This window comes from Lissotriton vulgaris, chromosome 8 (genome assembly GCF_964263255.1).
Source record: "Lissotriton vulgaris chromosome 8, aLisVul1.2, whole genome shotgun sequence".
NCBI lineage: Eukaryota > Metazoa > Chordata > Amphibia > Caudata > Salamandridae > Lissotriton > Lissotriton vulgaris.
In genome coordinates, this window is record NC_141696.1 from 254,588,520 (window position 1) to 254,608,507 (window position 19,988).

Consider the following 19,988-nt stretch of genomic DNA (forward strand, 5'->3'; position numbering starts at 1 on the left):
ATCGAAAAGCACACCAATAAGCACCTATCTACCTACCTAGAACACTCTGGTAGTCTCGATCCCTCGCAGTCAGGTTTCAGACCTAAATTTAGTACTGAAACAGCTTTAATGTCGGTAACTGACGATCTACGGTTATACCAGGACAGAGGCTATTCTGTTGTCCTGGTGTTACTGGATTTATCTGCAGCGTTCGATACTATTTCCCACACCATCTTGATCGAACGACTGTCTGCGAGTGGAATAGGCGGAAGGGCACTGGACTGGATCAGAAGCTTTCTCTCCAATCGCACCCAATCTGTCACCATGGGTGACTTTAAATCGGAGGAAGTTAGCATTTCCAAGGGGGTTCCACAGGGCTCATGTTTGAGCCCAACGCTATTTAGCACCTATGTGGCCCCCTTGGCGGATGTTACTAGAGCTTTTGGTTTTTGTCCAGTGTCCTACGCAGACGACACGCAACTGCTCTTCCCTTTTAAAACTCTTACCCCGGATATTTTACAATCTTTTTCCGATGGGATGAAGGCAGTTGCAAGGTGGATGTCATCCAACTTTTTACAATGCAATGTTGGAAAGACAGAGGTGATGCTCTTTGGTTAAGCCAGGATTCAATGGTCCCCTGAATGATGGCCCTCTGAATTGGGGCCGGTCCCTGTGCCAAAAACTATAGTCAAGAACTTGGGTGTCAGACTTGAACCAGAGCTAACCATGAAGCAAAACGTTAACATCACTGTAGGAGCGTGCTTTCATGTGATTGGCCTTCTTCGTAAAATCTTCCCTTTCCTCCCTGATTCTCATAGGAAAACACTGGTTCAGGCTCTGATCATTAGTCGGCTTGACTATTGTAACGGGCTTCTGGTAGGTGCAAACGAGGAGGTTTTGGACCGTTTGCAGGTGGTGCAAAACACGGCAGCTAGGCTGGTGCTAAATGCACCCCCTAGATCTCCCTCCAGACCGTTACTTCATGAGCTTCACTGGTTGCCAATACGTCAACGAGTGAAGTTTAAAACTTGCTGTACTATACACAAGGGCCTCAACCAATTGGGACCTGAGTATTTGGCGAACAAATTTATTCCTTATGTTCCCATCCGTGCCCTTAGATCTAGTGACCAATTGCTACTGAATGTTCCTAAGATCACGAAAACCAGGTTGGGGTGAAGAGCATTATCTGTTGCGGGTCCCAAATTGTGGAACTCACTTCCGCTGTCATTAAGGCAATGTAATGACCACTGTCAATTCAGAAAACATTTAAAAACGTTTTTGTTTGGTTCATTTTAAATTGCTCCTTGTTCACAGTACTTTTAACTATGTGCTCCCTTTTTCAGCTCTGCACCGGCAGTTACAGCGCGGAGATACTCCCTTGGGAGTTTATTCATAGCGCTATATAAGCCCATAAATAAATAAATAAATAAATTGGCAATGTCAAATGCACTTGACAGGTCCATGAAAGCGAGATGGATGGCATTACGCTTGAGCAATTTATACTTACAGATTATAAGGTGCAGGGCAAATCATTGTTCAATGGTCCCTAGGTAGAGAAAAAGACAAATGCTTGAACCCTATTTTCACTGATCCAGTGTTCCAGCCTGTCTTAAATGATATGTCCTTGGATCTCAACTGACAAATCTATAATTGAAATGGGGCTGTAACAAGTCAGGTCCTATCTATCCCCTTTTTTGAAAACAGGAATGATGGTAATGTAAATTGATACTTGTATAGTGCACTACTCACCCGCAAGGGTCTCAAGGCGCTTGTACAAATACCGCTGTAGAACCCATCCTGGCTTTCCCTGTGAGGCGTCCACTCCTGGGCACCCCCAAGGTGGAGGCCAGGCATCCTTAGCGTTGTGGGGGCCGTTGTGGAGATTAAGCAAGCTATTGCCCAGAGTTACAGAGTGGGACTCCATGATTGGAATAGGCACCGAGGCGAGAATTATCAGGCCGGTGGAATTTGGAGCCCAAGATCCGCCGAGGCAGAGAATTGAACCCTGGTCCGGGGACAGACCTCTGCAGCAGGGTCTGCCACTCTAACCATTGAGCCACACTTCTCCACGATGGTGGTGGACCGCTAAGACTCAGGAAAACCTGCTGCACCAGAGGAGTTGAAAATATTTGTCAAAAAAAGAGCCCAAAATTTGATAATGTCTTCAGACAGGTCCATTGAAACATCGTCTGGACCCGGGCATTTATTAACAGGGCTGCACTGGATGGCAGTTACAACCTCATCCAACAAGAAGGACATTTCAATAAGTAAATGAGATTGGGTAAGGACAGGCCCACTAAAATCATTCTTGTTCATGGCATTTATATGCTGGAAATGATTCACCTAGTCGTCGGGGAATATCACAGTTTAGGGCTGCCTTGGGTGCTTCTACCAGAGCTTAATTGTTAACTACATTCTAGAAGATCCGAAAATCTTTTAGAGTATAGGCATGAACCAATGCATTCAGTGTGTATTTCTCACTTCAACTTTTATTGCCACTAGGGCTTGTGTATATTCTTTCCTGCTTTTCTACTAGCAATGTCCATGCCTTCGGTCATTTACCCTAATCTTCTTCATACAAATTGCTTTTATGGTGCATCCCAGGGACACAAACAAGTCTACAACCAGGTACTTTTTTTCTTCTAAAGAATTAAAGATGTTAGTCAGATTACTAGCTACAATTTTGGCAAACACCAAGGTGATATCTACATGCCTCCATACCAGTCTGCTCAAGTTGTCTTTGGCCTTTTTTAAGTAAGTAATAAAGTAAGTTTAAAGGTATACCAATTGTTATCATGTTATTAAAATGTAGTCACAAAACTATACAGTTCAAAAAGATAAAAACAATGAATCAGTACAGGATATCTCATTTGCTTTGAACAGGTTAAAACTTCATGGAATAACAATTTAGTATTATCAATTAAAATTCTACACTCAATGTGCAAAAATAAAACCAAAGCCATCCTCTCAGGAAAATCTTTTTTCTAATATTAATAAAGTGCATATGTGCAGTGCAAAACGTTGCCATAAAGTGCATCCAATTTGATAATTAAAACCATTCCATTCACATAAAAGCAAATATCTAACATCTTTGGCCTTTATTAGAGAGTAGGCCGCCAAGGTGTCCGATTACCCAAAATAGAATGACTAAGAGAGAAGTGGAGATCATTACGGTCACTAAGAATATTGAAAATGGCACCGCCATCAACAGTTCTAGTGGACAAGATTTTTGTGATAAACACATAACCTATTATGGAACACTGGCCTCTGTCTGTATATGCAGCTGCCTTAGTAATATCATAGTGTAAGAGGTCAAAGGTGATACACAAATTATGTCTTGCAAGCATTTGAAACAATAAAGCACCTCTAGCATCTTGTCCCTGAAAGGGTAATATCTAAATAACCCAGATGGTAGAGATCCAGTTAATCCCCTAACTTAGTGTTAAAATCTCCAGCAACTGACACATTAAACCTTCTCTCTGTGCACAGAGAGCTGGTGCATAAAGAATCAATAATAGAGAAGAGGGTTGTAAAGTTCTTGTTAGCCTTAGAAGAATTTTTTTTTTAATAAAAAGTCAAAACAAATACCCCAGCATTTGGTTCCCACTTTAAACAAACAGCTGTGATGAGTCTACTTCCTGTGCCAATGCTAGTTACGAAGCAAAATAAAGTAACCTCAAACCAGTCTAATAATTAAGCACTAGCCTGACCAGATGTAGAGTGTAAAGCATATTGAGAAAAACTAATAAAAATATCACAGAAAACGTCCTCCTTAGCCCAGGTCTCCGGCAGTAAAACGATGCCAATTTGCTTGACCAGTTCGAACCATAGCCTGGGATCGCAACTTACCTTTAACAACTGCAATGTTCCAGACGAGTGCGCTATGACTTTGATATGTGGCATCAACTTGCTTTACAAAATGGGTTCAACTGAAATGAATCTGGGTAGGCATGGATGTGGAAGGCGTCATATGAATAGGGGTCTTGTTGGGTGATCCCACAGTACATTCCGGGATGGCATTCAGCAAGGGGGCATCTTGCTTACAAGTGCTGCTTCCCAGATCAAAAAGTCAGTCCACCTCAAACAGGGCAGACAAACACTCAAAGCTATTGGAGGTAGAAACCCCTGCTATATAACCCTATTAGGTAGAGCGGAAGGGCATATCAACCATTAAGCCAGAGCATTGTAGAACAGGTGTGTACAACCAGTCCATCACAAACTACCAGTAGCTCTCAGACACTTTGAAAGTAGCTCATAGCCTTGAGTTCATTAATTACATAGTCACAAATTTAATGGAAGGCTGTGTTTATTTTACATCATTATTAACCCTGGGCAATGAACTCCGCCGGAGTGTGCAGAGATTTGTTAATTACGCATTCCATTAAAAACACAGAATTCAGGCAAAAACTCCATTCCTCTGACTCAGCTGCTAAACTGCACCCACAAATGCTTTGTTGAAGCAACTTTACATGCTAAAAAGCATATACCCAATTCACAAAAACGAACTTTGAAAATGAAAAATATCAGGCAATGAAAGAGGTGATGATTTTGTCCCCCCCTAACCTAGGGGGAGGACCAAGCAGATGCCTTGAACACAAAGAGTATATCATGCCGAACGATTCAGTGGTGGTCCCATCCTCTCAGGACCACCCCAAGTACAGTTATGGGCCAAAATATGATTAGCAGTGAGAAGTGAATATTATAGTATGCAATATCAAAATAATTCTACAAACAGCTGCAGTTCCACTAGTTGTTGCTCGGTGACTTTTAGAGAAGTTGGTCAATACATCCAGAGTCCCCATATCTTTCACAAATATTTTGACCAATAATCTCAGGGCTCTTGGAGTGTGTGCCAGTAAGACTGCGTCATCTGCATACAACAAAACGGGGCATGGAGTGCCAAGGTCCAAAGGGAAATCCAGCGTGCATGATGTTAAGTTAGAGCCACGTTTTTTGATATACTAGATGAACAGCAAAGGAGCAAGCACGCACCCCTGCTGAACCGCGTGTCCAATTAGGATGTCTCTTGTAAGCTCTCCACTTTGACCAAACCTCCCTCTGGCCTTTGTGTTCATGCGCAATCATGCCAAAACTTGCACTAGTGGTTCCTCTATCCCCATTTCTAGTAATGTTTGCCACAGCCATGACCAATTTACGCTCTCAAACTCCATAGTTAAGACCATGAATGCTAAGTACATGAGGGAGCGCTTTACTAGAGTGTATTTACCATTATTAAAGAAATATGCACCTGTGTTCCGAAATGTTTACGAAAAACCATACTGACATGGGTTCAAAAGCTTATTATCATCCACTCACTCAATAATTTTGGTATATAAGACCCTCCCAAAGATTTTTTTGTTGGAATGTCTGTGAGAGAGATTGGACAATAGCAGCTAGGTAAAGATTGGTGCCATTTTTAAAGATTCGTACAATTGTGTATGATGCCCACAAGTCAGGTAAAGATACACAATTTACATTATTGTAAATATTAGTCAACAGAGGCACCCATGGACTATCATTGCATTTTATCGGTTATATGGGTATGCTTTCTGGGCCAGGTGCCCTTCCCCTGCACTTTGCTGTATTGCAATAGTCACTTCTTGTAGGGATACCGCCAGAGTAGGGTTTGACTCAACCCACTTGCTTACACACAGGGCTGGACTCCCCCCTGAATAAATTGTAGAAAAGTGTTCCTCTCATGCCTTGCTACTGATGTGTCTGCCAGTTGTGACACCTGTCTGTTAGCTGACATCAAGGTTGAGACAGATTCCCAATAGGACTTGCTATTCTTAGTCCTAGCTAAGTGTGTTAGGCTGTCCCACTGCTGAGTAGTCACCTTCCTATTTGTTGTTTCTACTGTATATGTTTTGCACATCCTTATTCCCTGCGTGGAATCCCTGGGTTGAACAGTTAAGGCTTTCCAGAGGGCTTGGTTGGCAGCCGAACTCTCACGATCAAACCATTTAGGAGTATGATGTTCATCAATTGGGGGGTTTACTTGCGTTGAAAGATGGATTTGAATATTTGAGCAAAAAGCAACAAATGAGCTTACTATGTTCACATTTCCACTGCAATTCATTTTGGGATAGACAGGCTAAGCTTAAAGCTAAATTCTTCTGAATAATTTCAACTAACGTTTGTGTAAGGTTCGGAAGCTTATAGCACACTTTTAAGTTTTCTGTTGATACCTGCAGGTAACAAAGTTCTGGTTCACATTTAGGGTACTCTCTAGGTGATCCCCAAATCTTTTTGGGACACTTGCCCCAAACACCACCGATCAGATAAATAATTAGAAACAAAAAGATGATCCATGATGGAGAAAAAATTCCTGCCTCTAAACGTTTGCAAGTCAGCTTTGCCCACTCCCACCTCAAGCGCATTATTGACCTAATGTTGCTTGAAAGTTCTCCCGTTCTTTTCCCCTCTGGTCGGGCCCCCCAGAGAACAACAAATGATTACCTCTCATAGGGGATTCCAATTTAGCATTAAAGTCCCAAGCTAAACACAAGCAAACTGAATTTCACTCAGTGACTCAATAAAACTGAACAGTTCTGGAAACCTACGGTTAGGATTGTTTGAAAAGTCATTGTTATGAAAAGTAACAAAATGCAAGGTAGGGTTCCCCCTTATAAAGCACAGTCTGAAAGTTACGTCCTGCACTATCTATTACTTTATCTTGACCTCCTAAGGAGAGGTTTCTCCCTGCTGTTTACACCCCTGAAGAGTGCCTTAAGCGTGATGGAATAGCATTTGTATTAAAACATGAGTACCTATTGGGCTTAATGGTGTTTGAGGGCCAGGTTTCCCGCAGCATAATGATATCATAGCCGTGTATTTTGGATTACCAATCAGAGATGAGCATTTTAGATTGTAAGACGACAATGATTCAACTAAATACTTTTATTATATATCCCTTAATTCTACGCATAGAACTGGGATAGATGTTACCCTGGGAGGGTGACATGGTTGCCAGGTCTTCCTGCCGTACCTCAGGAAGTGGTTATAGTAATGTTTTTCAAATGGGAGACATTTAAAGTGAAGAAAACTTTTTCTGTGAAACATTAATTGTTATTGTCTTTTAAGCCAATTATGTCTTAAAGGTTATGAAGCATTTTCTCCACTTAAAATTCCTTCCATTTAAACAAAAACATTTTTATGTTGTTAATATGGCGCCATGTCTACAGGACACTATGAACAAGATGCTTTGTGTTTGTAAATGTAACATTTGAAAATGGGAGAACATTTAAATGATCAACTTCATCGAATCCATATAAACAAATTATCTCAACACAGTGCCATATTTATTAGTGAAAAATACAGCCATTATTTTAAGTGGGAAAATTTAAAGTGATGAAAATGTTCCATATTCTGAACATTTTTGGAGAACTTTTTTCTGCATATAAAATTTCTCCTATTTGTGTTATACATGTAATGTTGCACATATGGAAAAATGTATGTCCTATAATAACTGTTGTGTGTTGCGCACACTCTAATTTAAGATTAATTATTTTCTTAAGTCTTAATTAACGTCTACTCCTAATTAGTCAATAGTAGTATATGCTTAGTGTGATGGTCAGGAATGAGGTTGCCTGCCTCATGTGAACTGTAATGATAGGAGCAAGTGTACACAATCACTTGTGACCTGGCCGCAGTTTCAACTAATTTCAACAAAATCTGCAAATTGATATTTTGGTGTACATTCAGTAACACGGTATTTAAACAATTACATGGGAATTTTTATTGTGGATCATTTCCCAATTGTATTATGACAATTTCATACAGAACTGTATTTAATCAATCGTGCATTAATATGCATAGCTCTACAATAATTCCTTAGAAGATAACATGCTTGATTAATGATGTTTGACAAAATTAGCCTTGTTTGAAGTACATTGATATGAATGCCTAATCCATTTCGGGATGGAAATCCCTTCTTCGGGGCCGCTATAAGCATGAGTAATGAGAATACTTGTTGAGTTAAGATTATATTCACAGGAAGGAAATGCTGCGTGTTGAGGTGTGTTATGAGTGAACTTTAGTGAAATTCTCATTGAATACCCGTATTGAAGTGTGAAGTTGGTAGATTGTGCGTGGAAAGACAAATCCTCCATGAATATGGCTGCATGTTCTGAAATCACCGCCACTCTGAAATAGTGACATTAAATACTGAAAATGAAATTTTAAGACTGATTCAAGATGTCCAAGTGACTATGCCTGTTGGAAAAGTGCACCCATTATGCACATTATTGAGGACATTGTATCACAATCAAAAATAAACCATGGAGATCGAGGAGTGACCACTTACTCAAAGTGAACGTTGAAGTATCGATAGATATAAACAATCTTCACTGGTGCAGGATCATGACCTGCAAACTAATACAATGAATGTGGTTGAGTGGGAAAGAAACCCTGAAACAGCAAAAAACCACAAATGCTAAATTCATGGTAACTTGAGCTGTTGCTCCGCTTTAGGAAGCCGTTGTTTACCCAAGCTATTCTACCCATGTAAGTACAAGCTCACTGAATCTGCCAAATGATGATAGTCTGCTGATGTAAACTCATGCCTGATTAATATACGGCACGGTATTCCTATTTGCAGAGTTAAATGAGAAAATCTTGCCGAAAAGAAGAATGTGTCCCTCTGCGGGAAGCGTTGCGTGTTGAAAGAAATTCTATTGGAAAGCCAAAAGCCCGAGTTTGTTAAGTAGCAACAAAAATAGAGACAGGACAGAACAGGAGAAGTGATGTCTGCACAAAAAAATGCGGTTGCCATCTTGAAAGGGTGCCGAAGTTGTGGTAATGCAACTCAAATTCTAACTTGGAAAAGAGTATCGAACATGCTTGCTTTTAGACAACATCAATGTGGAATCGATCGAGAACCCAAGTTATAAAAGCAATAAATTGAGATGGAATCTGTGCTGAAACAACTTCACTGTGCCATTTCAACAAAGTGTTCAAAATGAAATATCTTCAATACTTGAAGACGTGTATGCAGTCAAGAAAAAGTCATCCAAAAATGTACTTGGAAAGTAGATTAAAGGTTGAAAGTCAAAAGTAAACAGAAAAAAAAACGTGACCCACTTATGTATAGAGAATTGTGAGTTGCACTGTGTTGCAGATCACAACGGAGCCCTTAAACCAGAAACTGAACAAGTGTACATAGTGTTCAAATGGGTGTAGAATAAATAGAAACAAGAAAATACAAAAGAAACTATTACAAAAACTCATGAGAATATGTAATATAATATAGCATTACTGCAGTTCAACAAATATTAATGTGGGTAAGCAACATTTTGCTTTGTTGCCATGGGTTTAAGAGTAATAACAAGCCTCCTTGTAATGTAATGATGTCTTGTAAAGCGCATGAATCACCCCCACATGGGGTATCTCCGCGCTGTAGACCGCTGGGCAACCCGTCCTGGCTTTCCCTGTGAGATGGTCCCTACTGGGTATCTCCAAGGTGAAACCAGGCATCCCCGGCGTATGTGGGGGGCCGTTGTGGAGATGAGGCAAGCTAATGCCCAGAGTTGCCAAGTGTGATCCCTGGTTAGAGTAAGCACCGAGGCGAGAATTATCAAGTCCGCTGACCCTGGTCCACAACCCTGCCGTGTCGGGAATTGAACCCTGGTCCTGGGCCGTCGTCTGCTTCCGGGTCTGCCACCTCTAACCAGTGAGCCACAGCACTCCACTCCTTATACAACTTTAACAAATAGTCACTTTTAACCTGATTCATATGGCATTTTGCCATGGGTTTGAAAACAAGATGAGCCTTCTTGTTCTCCTTAACAAGGTCACTTCTAACCTGATTCTTATGGAGCCTAATGTCATCATATCAAGTGTTGTAAATTACTATTTGTTAATGAACTGGTTCAAAGCACACCTTTATGTCTCATGTGAATTATAAAAAAATAATGTCTATTTTATCATTTAAAAGCAGGGATCATTGTGTTGAAATTTTTAAACCTCCATATTTCCCTTTAAGATTGCAACTCTGGACTGATCTGTATTGTCTCTAGAATGAGGAACCTAAGTTGAGCAATGTTATTTTTGTGTTTTTACCAATTTACAACTATATTGGAGTTCGTGTTTTGATTCCTTATGATGCTTTTTTGTTCTGTTATACTTGTTTAAATTTTTCGTTCCGTCTCGCCAACGCACCTTAAACCGCAAGGACATTTAATGCATTAGATAACCAATGTAGAGTTGCAATCAGCCAAATGCTTCAACTACACTTTTTTCCCATCTGCAGATATGTGATAGAGTTCTCAGTAATAATATTGTTGCAATATATACAGTTATAACATTTTTTCATGCCCGTTTCAGAAATGCTTCATCGAGGTTTCATATTTGTTAACACCTCTTTGATGTGTTCTCCCTTCTTGTGTATGAGAACAAAGGCTTCTCCACTAATACATTGTGAAAATTAATTTCATGCTGAGGAAGTTCTCACCCGTTATTGATGATCTTTTATATTGTGGTTGATTTGGTTGAAAATATAGAGACAAAGACCATGCGGTCCTGTGGAGCTTTTACCTTGGATGTTAATAGGTTGTGTCTTGATATGGAAGATGTTCTATCCTCTTCTTTTTTTACTATAGAGTCAGGGTACCCACTTTGTCTAATGTTGCCTTTTTGTACCAACAGCATCCCTATCTAGGACGTTCAAGTCAATAAAACTAACACAAGGATAGAAACCTCTTTCTACAAGTAAAAAAGCAGATCTTAACAATTTATTATTGTTTTGCAGCTTCCATTCACCTAAATCTATTCAAAACTTACCTTCGCAAATAGTAAGAACAAAAAGAATATCTGCAATACAAGAATCTTACATGACATCTTTAGCAGAACAAAAACACAACTTGAGTTTGAAGTTTACTAATAACACACCTCAACATGCAGCATTTCCTTCCAGTATATATAATCTTAACTCAAAAAGAATTCTCAATACTTATATTTACAGCATCCCCTGAAGAAGGGATTTCCATCGTGAAAGCATTAGGCATCCATCTCAATACACTTCAGAGAAGGCAAATTTTGTCAAACAGCAACAATCAAGAATGTTATTTTCTAAGGAATTATTGTACAGTTACGCATATTAATGCAATATTGATTGAATACAGTTCTGTGTGAAATAGTCACAATACAAGTGGGCAGTGATCCACAATCAAAATTAAAGTGTAATTGTGTAAATACCCTTTTACTGAATGTACACCAAAATATCAATTTGCTGATTTTGTTGAAATTATTTTAAGCTGTGTGGCGCCAGGTCACAAGTGATTGTGTACACTTGCGTCTATCAAAATGTATATGTTGTGCCACAACTACGTAAGACACAGTCTCTTAGTTACCCTTACACCTACATACCATTCCCATCTACAAAGACCACGCTCTCACTGACACACATGGCAGTCCTGTCATAGTGTAACTAGTCAAAGTACATTGTTCAAAGAATAGCATCTGGCTCTATGGACATTAGGGTTAAAGTCAATGAAACAGGGCATTGGGGTGTCTGGTAACCATACAGGAGTTTCTTAGCCTTAAGTAGCTCACAATGATTTTCACTGATCAGAAGAAGCTCTCGCTAAAGAACAGGTTGGAGATCCCTGCTGTAGAAGTATGGTAGGGGCAAAAGCTGAATCAAGTTAGACTTAGTCAACCCCCTTTTGGCCTGGGATAACAGGCCATTCCCAATCCTGGGCATTCTGAAATTGACAACTACACAATCCTCACAAAAACATTTTGATTTACTAAAACCCGGAACTACCTAAACATTGTCCGGGTACCAAACTGCAAAGCATGAAAACAAATTAGTTTTTGAACGTAGTCAGTGGGTAGCCTTGTTTTTCAGTTTGGTGGTCCATTCAGTAGACCCCATAAGCAAAACAGGGACATTTACCATGACAATCACATACAGGTTAGATGCAGATAGCAAATTTAGGCCCCTTCCTTGTGTGACACTCTCGTATCGAAGATCCCGATGGCAGGGTGCTTCCAAGAGTAGCAGTGAACTAATTCCTGCAAGGACGGTCCTCTGAGTCCGTATGCCAGTTAGACAAATCAGGAGCAGTAGCAAGATAGCAACAACTAGTTTTATGGAAGTAAGGGAGTATTCGATCCCAGCTTCCTTGTTTTGCCTGACCAGATGCACCATTACACCCGCCCTTTCTCCCTTATGTTTCATAATTGTGCTCAGTCTGGTTTCAATAGTCATCGCCTTAAAAGGATCAGGTAAAGTTTGGCACACAGAATGGTGTTAAACTAAGCCTTAAGTAGATCAACCAAAGCATCAATTGGGTACAAGGCCAGTTAGGGTAGGTTCTCAGTTAGTGACTCAGAGGTGTTTTGGCTGAGGATTGTTTTGGTCATGGTGGCCTGCCTCCTAGGTTTGTTCATTGGGCTTGGGACTGTGACTGGCAAGGCTCACGGAGGGGCATGTTTGGTGGATCTAGATCTGATAGGGTACACAGACTCAGACAAGGGCTTCATTTGTCACTTTAGGGCATTCTAAGTCTACGATTGGCTGTGCAGGGCACGTTGAAGAGTCGCCCAGAGAAAGGCGAAGTATTGAAAGTCGAAGAGGGAGAACTTCATATGAAAGGGAGAGGGGATACTCTGGTAGTTCAATCTCTTTTGGCACAACCTCCACAGCACATGCCAAGAAAACATCGATAGTAGAGAGTCTCGGAACCACAGAAGAGGATAGGGATTATGATGGAGCAGCCATCCTTTTCCCCATGCTTCAAAATAGCTTCGAATTACAAGGACAACAAAATGCTGACTAGGCAATAAACAGAAGCAGTACCTGTCACTTTCTAGGAGGAGAAGGAATAGGGGAGGCCCAGCCCAGTCAATGACGGGCAAAAGCAGGCAGGGTGTTGACTTATTCTTGGCCAGGGCATGTGACCGGGTGCGTCCTGTGTTCACAGTAGCACACAGCCCTTAGGAGGGCTTGCCGTTGAATGTCACGTCCTCTGGGCCAGGTGTCCTGGGCTTGTTGTCCCCCCACAAAGCAGCAACCTAGCGGTGTAATGAACTCAATCACTTCTATGGATACCATCCATGTCAAAGCATAAATTGTTGTATATGGACCACATGTTATTGTCTCTGAAGAATGCAGAAGCAGTTTTATTGACATGTTTCCTGGCTTTATCTATCTGTGGACAGAAGTTGTTTGACCACTTCCATTTCTGCATTTGGCAAATGTTGGAGAACATCAAGGCGGTGTGAGAGAAAAGTGCCAATGATTGACCAAAGGCATCCTTTATTAGTATTTCGAGTCCTACCCCATTAAGTGTGTGTAGGCCATGGCCACAACAGCGTACAATCATGAGATCTGGATGTTGTTGATCCGCACTGCTTTTAACCAAAGGCAGCAATTGATGCCACTTTAACTCTTACTTGCCAACCAAAGTAATGTCCACATTAAGCAAACCCAAGTTCCTGTCAAAGCCACTCTTTTTATAACACTCGCTAGACCAAAACACAAAGCTATGGCCCAATTCCACACTTCAACCATTTTGAAGGCAAGGCGAGTCCCACACAGGAGAAGGTTGGGGCTGAATGAAACAGTTTTCAAAACAAAAAGCTGTTTAAATGAAGGGCAGCATCTAATTTAAAAAAAACATATTTCATTGGATGGTGTAAGTATGCAGATAGCTATATTTAGGCAGAGGTTTTCATGAGAAGGTAAGTAAATATGTGATTGGCTCTGGAAATATTTAAAATATGTTATGCTATGTTGGATGCTTATATTTCCAAACAATCAACCACACCTGCTACAGTTGAACATGAAGCTATTATGCTGCTCATAAAAAAGTGTTGTGAAATTTTGAACTGCTTGTACTTTAGAGTGGTTTAAAGGAGGTTGCTAATGAAACTGAACTAAAAGAGTGTAGGGGAAGGGTTCTAAAGAGACTGTACTTTCAAATGTAAAAGGAGAGGGGTTTAGACACATTGCTTATTATGGAAGACTTATTTTCTTAATGACTACCATGTTATAAAGTAAAATATGGATGCAAAGTCATAGTAGTACAATCTTAAATGCTTTAATGGAGACCCATATAGACTTGGGAATCTGCCACAAAGTTACACGGGGCCAGGCTAAGCACTGCAACAGGTCCAACGAATCTGCCCAAAACCCCTACCAAGTTGGGCTTTCTTTAGATGAGGTTTAGAAAGGGATAATTATATTGACCATTCAGAAGTGGTGTACCATAGACCAAATATGAAAGAAAGGATGTGATGTGTTTTCTGCCTGGATAACTCTGTAATCAATGTTGAAAATGTTTCCATTAATGGCTGCTTTGTATGAGAGAAGTGTACCATTCTTATGCTTAGATTTCGCATTTTCAATAAGAAGAGATTCTACCCGATACTGAGAAAAAAAATGACAGGCCTGGAAACTCAGTTAACCGGCATGTGTATTAGGGTAGTTTAAAAGAACAGTGTTTGAAAATGTATGTGTGTACATGAAGTTGATTAAACTGTCTATGATGTGTACAAAAGTAAAAGGGAATATAAAATGGAAGGTACACAAGGATAATAAGGAAGAGTACAGTGACCACCAAACAAGGAGGCAACATTTGTAGAGAGTGTCAAAAGTTATTTTATCAAAGTCCAAAACAATTAATGTGTTCCGAAAGTACATGTAGATAACTGGTTACAATAAATACATGGATAGTTGCATATTTTGTACACAGTGAGAAACACAAGCAGGTAGTTATACATCAAATTTCAGTTTTACAGCAGACAGAGACCGCCAAACAGACATTATGAGATTAACTCATAGAGATGTAGAGGCATTTCTCAATGAGAAAATAACTCTGTTACAGAAAGTTGTAGAAAAGCATACATCCAGGTGTAAAAGTACTCTATGACTAAGTTAGCTACTGATAAACCCTTTTCTAAAATTATACACCCCCTTAGACTGTCCATTAAATGATGACAGAAAGATTTACACATATACTGTGATTTACAGAGAGCAGCTCAAAACAACGTGGGATAGTAAGACAATACCTCACTCAGACAATAGGAAAAGTATTCACACACCAAGTTAATCTCCTATACATCCACTATCATACTCACTGACACTAATACAGCCACTGGCACATCCAGGCACACACTGATCCATACACTGCGACAGCCAGGCATGTACATATACATACAATAACACACCCAAACACACACTGATCCATACAGTGAGACAACCAGGTACACACTGATGCATACACTAACACACTTAGGCACATACTAATGTATATATAGTGATACACAGGCACATACTGCTGCGTGCCGTGATGTACCCAGACATACACTGATGCATACAATGACACGCCAGGCATACTGTAATGCATCCAGTAGCACACCCAGGCACACACTGATGCATACACTAATACACCCAAGCACATACTCATGCATACACTGACAAATCCAGCCACACTGAGACATACACTGACAAAGCCAAGAACATACTCATGCATACACTAACACTCCCAAGCACACACTTATGTATACACTGACACACCCAGGCACAAATTGATGCATGTTGTGATACACCCAGGCACACACTGATGCATATGGTGATACACTCAGGCATGCGCTCATGCATTCAGTGATACACCCAGTCACCCACTCATGCATACGCTGACACACCCAGGCACACACTGATATAAACATGAAAAGTAAGTGACTGAGAGTGGCTTTAACATAGTGACATAACTGTTTATGTACAGTACGTAAATATAAAGGCTTACATATGTAATTTAATAGTGAATAATAAAAAGCTAAATATATTGATTTGTTTTTTCTTTCCAGACACTTGTACATAAAAACAGAGAGTTAAAATGCGGAAAAAAACTGAAAGAAGAAGTAAACAGAGGAAAGGATACTATCTTCTCACAACTGAGGGAGGAAAGGAACATAATATGGAGTATGTGGTTAAAGAGAAAATAACAGCTGGTAAGAAAACTAGGAAGTTTCTCGAAATAGTATGTAGAAAAATGCGAAATAGGAAAAACCCTCCAAATAAAAAGCAATGTTTCAAATCAGTTAAGAAAGTAGATCAACTAAGTGATATTAAAATATAGAGAGGCAATGAAAACCTACAAGGGCGATGTAAAGTCTGCCCAATCAGCCTATTTCTCAGGAAAGATCATGGAAGCGAAGTCCAAATCTAAGGAAATCTTCCACATAGTAAAAAGTCTCACCAAAATCTCCACTTCTGCCACGCTTCCTGCCAAAACCTCAGCTCACTGCAATGACCTAGCAGAATTTTTTTACCAGAAGGTCAACCAAATTTACTCCTCCTTCCTGACTGCAGTAACAGACCCTAGAGCACAGGGACAGGGGAACCCGGGGGTGGCCCCCCTCAACCTCTGGCGACATTAGATCATTTCCCTCTGCTAGACCGTGAGTCCTTGGACCTACTAGCTTGTCAAGTAAAATCGGGATCGCCATGCGATCCAGCCCCGCCAGAGATAATGTTGCTGGCAAGCCAGGCCGTGCTTCCCACCATAATGAACCTCCTGAACGCCTCCATCTCCTCCTGCAGTGTCCCGCCTGCCTGGAAGAAGGCCAGGGTTCGGGCTCTGCTTAAAAAACCAAATCTCGATCCTGAGGATCTCGGCAGCTATTGCCTGATCTCCTTGCTGCCCTGGGTGAGCGAAATTCTCGAGAAACACATCAATACCCATCTAATGGACTTTCTCGAGAATAACTAGCTGTTAGATGCCACCCAGACGGGCTTCCGACCTAAGCATGAAACAGAAACCGCTCTGTTAGCAGTCACTGAGGAAACCCGAAAGATCCTAGATCAAGGGGGATCAGTGGCAGTGGTCCTCCTTGACCTGAGCACTGCCTTCGATACGGTCAGCCATGTCACCCTGCTGAGCCGCCTATCGGACGTCGGAATAGCAGGCAGGGTACTGCAGTGGCTTGAATCATTTCTGAGCACCAGGTCTTTTCAGATCTTTGATGGAGACACTGTCTCAACGAGCAGGCCACTGAGCTGTGGGGTTCCGCAGGGCTCCTCTTTAAGCCCTGCGCTATTCAATATCTATATGAGACCACTGGCTGAGGTTGTCCATCCGTTTGGTATTAAAATCATCTCATACACGGATGACACTCAGCTAGTGGTCTCTTTGGCGCAGGAGGGCAGTCAATCATCATCATCAGGACTAATGAAATTCCTGGAGGAAGTCAAGGGATGGATGATGACATCCTCCCTCAAACTCAATGGGGATAAAACAGAGCTTATGCTTCTGGGACCCACATCTCCGGTACACTTCAATTCCCTCTGGCCCTCATGCCTAGGCAACCCCCCAGCCCCCAAAGACAACATAAAGAGCTTGGGGGTCTGGCTGGACAAAGCTCTCTCCTGTAACACTCAGGCTACGAAACTGTTGGCAACCTGTTTTGGTCTTCTCAGGATGTTGAGGAAAATCCTTCCTCTCTTACCTATGGAGGCCAAACAGGTAGCTGTCCAGGGCCTGATTCAATCCCGCCTGGACTTTAGTAATGCTCTGTATCTCGGTGCCCCGGAATACACATTACGAAAGCTGCAGATAGTGCAGAACTGCACAGCCCGCACATTGCTCCAGCTGTCCCGCAGACAATCAGCCAAACCTGGGCTGAGCAAGTTGCACTGGCTACCCGTACGACAAAGAATTGCCTTCAAGGCGATGTGCATTTCCCATAAGGCATTTTGGCATACAGGACCGGTAATCGGCCGCAAATTAATAACCCAGTACTACCTCACCAGAAATCTCTGATCAAGTCAGGCTTTTCTGGCCTTAGTGCCCAGAATAAAAAGGGCAAGAGCTGGAGGCAGGATGTTCTCCCTCAATGCCGCCAAACTATGGAACTCCCTTCCCCTCCAACTCAGGTCCAACCCCAACCTTCTTTCCTTTCGCAAACAACTGAAAGCTTTCCTGTTTAATGTCCATCGCTAATCTCCTGGCCGAATCCCCTTTGTTCAGCAACTACACCTCACACTAGCGCTTGGACGCCCCTGGGCAGCAATCGCGCTTTATAAATACACATTTCATTTCATTAAAAGAAATAGGACAGAAGCAATTCAAGAAATAAGAGTCAGAATGTTACTTAGTAGGATAATACAGAATTTGGAATGAGGTAGTATAAAAGGGGAAAGGAAGCAGTCAAATAAAAATAAAATATTGAGACTGCAGTTGATGAGGCATTTTCCCTAAAGAGGAAACTATTTATTTGATATTTTAGCATAATTAAAACACTGGTTAAACAGTGCTGTCTATGAAGAGAAAAAGCAACCAAAAATAAAAAAGACTTGTAAAATGTTCAGAGACGCATAGAAGCATACATCCAGATCTGAGCCTTTCTTCAATGAAGAAAGCTAATTCCAAGAGAACACAGTATTGCATGCAGTTGAGATAACTTAAAGAATTAAATATTTATGAATCAATTATCGTACAATCTATACACCCTTTTCAAGCAATTGTTCATTTGAAACCAAAAACTGGAAAACTACCACCAACAAAGCTGTGGAAAAACCTTAAAGGAAGACTTGCCTACTTTTCTTTATATTATAAATGGAATATTGAAACTGCAGGGGTAGAGAGAGATATTGATGAACCAGTTATCAGTCTTGTAAATGCTGTTGCTACAGAAAACAAAAATATCTGGCATTATACCCGAAACAAAATGATATAAATTATAAAAGATTTGATGTTGTTGGAGATGGAAGTTGTGTGGAGGATTACATATTACCATCAAGTGGACAGTTTGAAAGAGTGGATAGAACCAAATCAGAAGAAAAATATGAACATCATAATATCCAACCACTGCATTCCAAATATATTATTGTCGATGCTATTGGTTAGTTTCAAATTTTAGAGGCAAAAGGAGCTCCAATGAGTGTGGGGGAAAAGTGTTTGGTAGTTCAGGTTGGGTTTAAACTGGGGTGGCATGAAGAGCTAAAGATTGATGGATTTAACCCTGATCTCTTGACTATGGTTAAATGTGTAATTCATTCTTCGTTTCATCCATCATTTGTGTGTCTTTTGCTTTCTTGCCCTAAGTGTGCTGGGCAAATTATAAGTTAATTTTGTAAATCTATACGTTTCAATCCTAATCAATATTTGTGTATGTATCCTTTTTTATTCAGGTATATGGCACCCTCTATTAGAATATTGTACTTTACTAATGAGTTATTCCACTGTTTGTTCATAGCTTCACATTTTCATGGTACACATCAAGGCACACATTGATACAGCCACTATCACACCCATCACAGATGCAGGCACTGACACATCCAGTGAAACATTGATACATCCACTTACACACCCAGGCATATACTCATATAAACACTGAAACAATGAGACACACACTGATGAAAGCACTGACACACCCAGGCACACACGGTTACAGACACTAACACATCCAGCCAAACATTGATACAGCCACAGACAAACCCAGGCACACACTAATACAGCCACTGACACACCCAGGCACACATTGATATAGACAGTCACTCTGCCATATAGCTTCTCACACACCCTCTATCACATCCTTACAGCCACTCACACACCCATACAGCCACTCAGATAACCACTTTCACACCCATACAACAACTCACAAAGTCACTCACTCATCCATACAGTCACTTACACAGTTACTCATTCCCCCATACAGCTACTCACAAAGGCACTCTCTTACTGATACACTCACTTATACAATAATGCATCAAATAACACACCAAGGCACCTACTGATGCATGCACTGACAAACCCACGGACATATCAGTGCAGACACTGAAACACCCACACATACCGCAATTCAGACACAGACACACTCAGTCAAACACAAATGCATCCAATGGGACACCCAGGCACACCCTAACATGAACGCTAACACACCCAGGGACCTATCAATTCACACACTGGCACACCAAGGAATGCAGCAATGTAGACACTGACACAGCCAGCCAAATACTAATGCATCCAATAACACACCCAGCCACACACTCATGCATGCAC